The sequence below is a fragment of the Mesocricetus auratus genome, unplaced genomic scaffold (assembly GCF_017639785.1).
Source record: "Mesocricetus auratus isolate SY011 unplaced genomic scaffold, BCM_Maur_2.0 Super-Scaffold_100676, whole genome shotgun sequence".
Classification (NCBI taxonomy): domain Eukaryota; kingdom Metazoa; phylum Chordata; class Mammalia; order Rodentia; family Cricetidae; genus Mesocricetus; species Mesocricetus auratus.
Window position 1 is genome coordinate 84435436 of NW_024429266.1, and position 6840 is coordinate 84442275.

The window sequence follows — 6840 nt, forward strand, 5'->3', positions numbered from 1 at the left end:
ATTTTGATATAGATAAGACTCAAGCTACCAATTTTATAGTTCACAAATTGTGCTTTGATATCAAACTTAACTTTTTTACTAATTGTATTGTTCTTTTAGAAAAGTTTTACATACACTTAATTTCTATGTTCAGTCCCATAAATTCAGTGCTGATTTGTGGTTAATTTTCACAGAGGCTGTGAGAGTTAAGGTAAAATTAGCTTCATAAAACCATTAAAAGTGATCCATAGTCTTCATTTCCTGTAAGAGAAAGTTGGTGTCAACTTTTCTTTATGTTTGGGAGATTTTTCTGTTGAAACCACCTCTTCCTAGAGACCTTTTATGTGAAGCTCAAAATTGTGTGTTTGAACTCGTAAGTACCTATTGGATGTTCATTTACGACGAGTTGTAATAATATGTGTTTTCCAAGGAATTGATCTTGGGTAAGTATTAAGCACTTACATCTCCTTGTAACCATCCTTTTGTTTTGTTTTGGTTTTGACTAGCTGTTCCATCAAGTTTTAAGAGACATACTGAGTCTTTCGATGGTAGATTTTGATTTATCTGTTGCTACTTTGAATTTTGTGAACAGCTGAACTTAGTTTGCTAGCCTATTATTAGGTTTATGCATTTAGCATTACAATGTTCTCTTAGTTGATTGGTTAATTAGTTCTTTTATATTAACATAGGCATTTCTGCCCCCCCCATAAAGTTTGATTAAACCCCATATGGTCTGCTCTTTTAAAATTAACTTTGAATTATTTTAAGACATTATTTTTTATTTCTCTTAGTTTTCTCTGTTTTAGGTTCATCAGTATATTGAATCAGAAGTCTGCATCTTTTATCAAATGTAGATAGACAGTTTTCAGTATTGTTCCCTCAAGTGACTTTTTTTTAGTTTCATTCTTTCTTTTCTGGGTCCCTAGAGATACTGAAAGATTATGCTCCTGCATGTTCCTCAGGTTTGGTTTTAAATTCCAATCAATTATCTTTCCTCGGGGATAATTTTTGCCTCTTTAAGACCCATTGGAATGAACACACTTGCCTTCCCTCCATATAGTTCTATGATATATCTATTACACCCTCACAATTTCTATTTGTGCTTACATTTTAGTTAAGCAGTTTTTAATTATGTAATTTGGTTTGTTGTCTAACTCTCTGGAACTATTCATTGTGAATGAACGGTGATATAGTTTTCAAGAAACTTACTAAACATTTAATTCCTTCTTCTAACTTCTCTCCCTTCCACCCTTCCTTCCTTCCATCATCCTATGCATTCTTAAATTGCTTTGAGATCCCTGGAAGTCTATGGATTTATCTTTTATATATTGAATACTGTCATTGGTATTTGTTTGGGTGTGCATTTCAGATATATTTATGGCATTTTACTGAAATATTTCGTAATATATACTTTATTTCTTATTATAAGATTATTCTAACATATTTGTCATTTCATCATTTGTTTCTATTTGTTGTCATTTTTCATTCAATTTTAACTGTTTTTCCTTGACTCTTAGTATGAAAGTGATTTTTGGTAGAAATGGCATAATTTGGCTTTCATACCATTACACTCTGAATTTCAATTTTCTTTTTAAAATTCATGATGTTACCAGACACAGAGATCGACATTTAATAAATGGGACCTCCCAAAACGGAGAAGCTTCTGTAAGGCAAAGGACACAGTCACCAAGACAAAAATACAGCCCATAGAATGGGAAAATATATTTACTAACCCCACATCTGTCAGAGGGTTGATTTCCAAAATTTATAAAGAACATAAGAAGCAAGTCTCCAAAACACCAAAGGATCCAATTAAAAAGTGGGGTACAGAACTAAATAGAGAATTCTCAATAGAGAAGACTAAAATGACTGAGAAACACTTAAGAAAGTGCTCCACATCTTTAGCCATCAGGGAAATGCAAATCAAAACAACTCTGAGATACCATCTCACTTCATTCAGAATGGCTAAAATAAAAAACACTAATGACAGGTTAGCTGGTGAATATGTGGAAAAAGGGGAACAATCCTCCACTGTTGGTGGGAGTGCCAACTCTTTCAGCCACTTTGGAAATCAATATGGAGATTCCTCAGGAAAATGGGAATCAATCTACCACAAGATCCAGCAATCCCACTTTTAGGCATATACCGAAAAGATACACATTCATACAACAAGGACACCTGTTCCACTATGTTCATAGCAACATTATTTGTAATAGCCAGAACCTGGGAGCAATCTAGATTCCCCTCAACTGAAGAGTAGATCAAGAAAATGTAGTACATTTACACAAAGGAATACTACTCAGCAGAAAAAAACAAAGGAATCTTGAAACCATCCTGAGTGAGGTAACCCAGTCACAAAAAGACAAACGTGGTATGCACTCACTCATATGGATTTAAGACATGAAGCAGGGAAGTGCCAGTCTACAATCCCATCGCCACTGAGTCTGCAAAACAGGGAGTACCCTAAAAGAGATATGCATGGTACCCCAGAGAAGGGGAATTGGACAGGGTCTCCTGAGTGGACTGGGAGTTGGGGTAAAGTTAGTGGGAGAAGAGAAGGGGAGAGGAGGACATGGGGGAGCAGGAAAATTGAGTTGAGGGAAGAATAGAGGAAAACAGGATGAGAGATACCATAATAGAGTGAACCATTATAGGTTTCAGGAGAGATCTGGCACTAATGAGATTTCCAGAGATCTACAAGAATTACACCAACTGGCAATCTAAGAAATAGTGGAGAGGCTATTTTAAATGCCCTTCCTCGATAATGAAATTGATGTCTATTTTGTATGCCATCCTAGAGCCTCCATCCAGTGGCTGATGGAAGCAGAGGCAGACACCCATAGCCAAACTCCTGAAAACCAGTTGCAGTGAGGGAGGAGTGATGAGCAAAGGGGTTATGACTGGGTGGGTGAAGCCCACAGAAACAGCTGACCTGAACAAGGAGTTGCTCAAGGACCCCAGACCGATGGCTGAGAGGCAAGCTTGGGACTGATCCAGACCCCCTGAACATGGGTGTCAGTGAGGAGGCCTCTGCAAGCTTTGGTGTCGAGTAGTAGATCAGTATTTATACCTGGCAGCAGAATGGACTTTGAGAGCCCATTCCACATGGAGGGACCCTCTCTCAATCTGGTCACATGGGGGAGGGCTTGGGCCCTGCCCGGTTCGTTATTACAGACTTTGGAGATTCCCCCACCAAGGGCTTCACCCTCCCTTGAGAGTGGAGTGAGGACTGGATGAGAGGTTGGGCGTGCTGTTGGAGGGCGGGGGAGGAGGGGAAGGAGAAGGAGCTGGGATTGACACGTGAAATAAGCTTGTTTCTAATTTAAATAAATAAATCAATTAAAAAATATTTGGTGTTAGATTGTCTTTACAATTATGTCAAGAACTCTAACACTGCCTCTTGTTAAGAATTATGTTCATAGTTCAGGCATTGGATTCTTTGTATTCTACAACACTAAGTAGGCAGTCTATAAGTGGTAAAAAGTATTAAAATTGATAGGGCTATACTATGATTTCTCTTCAGATTGTATAAATCTTTCATATTTTGCTAAAATTAAGAGGACTGAGAGGGAACAAGAAAACTTTTTGAACTAGCAAGTCAAGACACTGAGGTGGGATTGTTGCCATTGTTTACACCAATTTACAGTTTTATCAATTTTTTGACCACTTTTGCTATTAACCACCACCATCTCTTTTACCTAATAGAGAATTTGATAATGAATTTTTCAAGACTGTAGTTTTTATTTAATGTACGTTTTGATAGAACAAGGAAGATATCTCTCCTGGCAACGACATATGTACTCAAACTAATGCTATGGTCATGCATCTGTCTTTGAAAAGCCTAAATTTAAGCTAGAGAGATCTCTGCCTTTGGTGTCAAGGAGACACACTTCAGTATTTATGGACATAACACACACCCCAAAAATTCCATTTGCTTCTTGCTGTGATTTAATTTTCCTCCTTGTCAAATGCATGCCTTTCTATCTTACTGCTCTCCTGCAGTCTGGTGGAATGACTTTCAATGATACCTCTCTCTGCTGTGATAGCTCTACAGATCAATGACTGCATGATCACCTTCTAATATTTAGTACTGCACCAGCTCCCTTGTCTTTATCTTGTTCTTTCAGAAACTCCAGAAACAAGAATGCAGGAAATTGATTTTAAAAGACTGCAGAGCTTGTAGCTAAGAATAAGTCGAAAACAGGCAAATAAAATATCAGTACACAAAGCGACTATAAAATCTGTATAGGATTTAATCTTCCTGCTTGAGTTTTCATGATAACATACTAAAGCAATTGAAAAAAACCACATTTATAGGGAATAGCAAATATAGTTTTTTAGTTGCCTCTGGAATAATGGTCATGAAATATTTGGTCCCCAGATTGTGATACTTTGTTTTTTTGTTTTTGTTTTTGTTTTTTTTTGTATTTCTGGAAAATGTAGGTCATGCGATCTTTCTGGATGACCTTACCCACTAGGGTAAGGTTCATGGGAGTATTTTCTCCCTTGTAGCTTCCTTTGCTTCCTATCCCTATTCTGCTTGCTGTGAACATCTCTCCACTGATACACACTCCATAGCTATAATTTTCCACTTAACAGTAAAGAGGCTACATGGCTCTGGACTAAACTTTCTAGATTGGTGAGCCCAGATAAATCCTGCGAGCTATGTAGGGTAACATGGTCACAGCTACACGGAAACTCTAAGGTAACTTAAAGTGCTATGATTAAACACTACTCACCTCTTGTTCATTCCATAGCCAGATCCTGGGAACTATCCCTGTGGTCTTAACATCTATAGGATCATCCTTTAAATTTGTATATTCAAGAGAAGAGTGGGGTCATATGATGCTTGTGCTGTTATAACTGTATTGTTTCACTTACATAGTAAGATCTCAGTTTCATTCATTTAGTCTCTCTAAAAGGAGCTCATCTTTTCTTTTTTGTGAATAGATAGTATTCATTGCATTCATGGATCCATTGAGTTTCTACAGTCATCAACAGATGAAAAGCTACTTATATGTCTTGACTATTGTGAAGAATGATGTAATACATGTGGGTGTGCAGATATATCCTCAATGTATTGACTTAAAATCTTTTTCCTATTTTAAATTATATTATTTGCTTGCTTTATTTTTGAGTTTTAAAATTCCTTATATAATCTAGATAATAAATCCCACTACAAGTACTGAATATATGTATATATATAGTATAGTATATGGCATATATGAATAAACACCATATTATACATGTAGATATAGTATATTCATGTAGAAATGATTTGTGTGTGCGTTTTCTGTACTATCAGAATTTGTGTAAAAATTATCTGTCATTCAATATCTTAAATTCTAATGTGTATTATGTATACAAACACACACACACACAAAATTTCAGCAATAGGCTTCTTACCGTTTTAATGAGTCATATGTGTTTTTTAAACCAATAAAATGCTCTTTATATCACTATAGCTTTATAGTTTACATTTAAGGCCCATAGGCAGATAGTGTAATTCCCTATAACTTTATTTTTTGTTGAAGATTGCTTTGCTGTTCTAGAAATTTTAGGTGATTTTGTAGAAATTTACTTATCTTGTAGTTCTATGAAAAATAATGTTAGCATTTTATTGTGACTGAAATAAATTTGAAATCACCTTGGACACTAAGGGAAATTTACCAATAATGATTTTCCTAATCCATAAATGTAGAGTAATTTTTCATTATTTTTATTTTAATATCTTTTAAAATAATTTATCTTCATACTTTCCATTATAAAATTTGAATTTTTTCCAAGGCATGTCATTTTTAGCTTGAGCAGCTATTCTTGGTACTTCTCTGGTTCTTATTTCAGATGATTAGCTATTTCAGATAATTGCTTTTCTTAGCTTTCCACTTTCCTGACTTTGTTAGTCTCATTAAGTTTTTAAAATTTTATTTTTATATGTTTTTAATAATAGCCCCATGAGTTTTCGTCCATAAACTACTGCCATCTGCACAGTAGTGACACTTGTATTCCTCTTTTCCAGTTAGATTTTGATGTGTTTCCTTCTCTTACTAAATCACTCTGACTAGGGATCCTATTCATTTTTGAATGAAAGTGTCTACTGTGCAGAGCTATTCCAGGTCTTAGAGGAGAAGCTTTTGCCTTCCTTGTGCATGATGGCATTAGGAATATAATATTATATTATATTATTATATATTAGAAGTCATATTATATTTGAGTTTCAGAACGTTTTGATCATAAAGGGATTCTCAATTTTACCATTTTCGTTTTCTCTTTCTACTGAGATGATGACCAGAGTTTTGGTACTTCTTTGTGTTTGTGTATTGAGTCACCCTTGCATCTCTGGGATGATTCCCTACAGATAGTTGTGAATAATCTTTTCAAAGTGTTATTGGTTTTACTTTGCTGGTGATTGTTATCTCTGTGTTACCTCCTCTATGGTCATCAAGTAGATGTGCATGCCTCTGTGTGTGTGTGTGTGTGTGTGTGTGTGTGTTTGTGTGTGTGTGTACCTGCTCATGTTTGCACACTTGTAAGTTCTTGTCTGGTTTTACCTTCAAGGAAATGTTAGCCTTGTAGAAAATAATTGAACGATTTCAAGATTTCTTCCTTTTAATTATTTTGTAATATTTTAATAAGACTTGCTATTAATTTTTTAATGTTTGGTAGAAACTATGATTCTGGGCTTTTCTTTGATGGGACACTATTTGAAACAAATTTCTCCTTCTCCTGCCCCCCCTCCCTTCTCCTCTTTCCACCTGCCATTCTGTCTGTGGCATATTTACTCAGTGGTTCAAAAAGGACAATGTCGTCTTGAAATTTGCAGGCAGTGGGGCACTTTTTATTATTGATCCAACTTGCTAC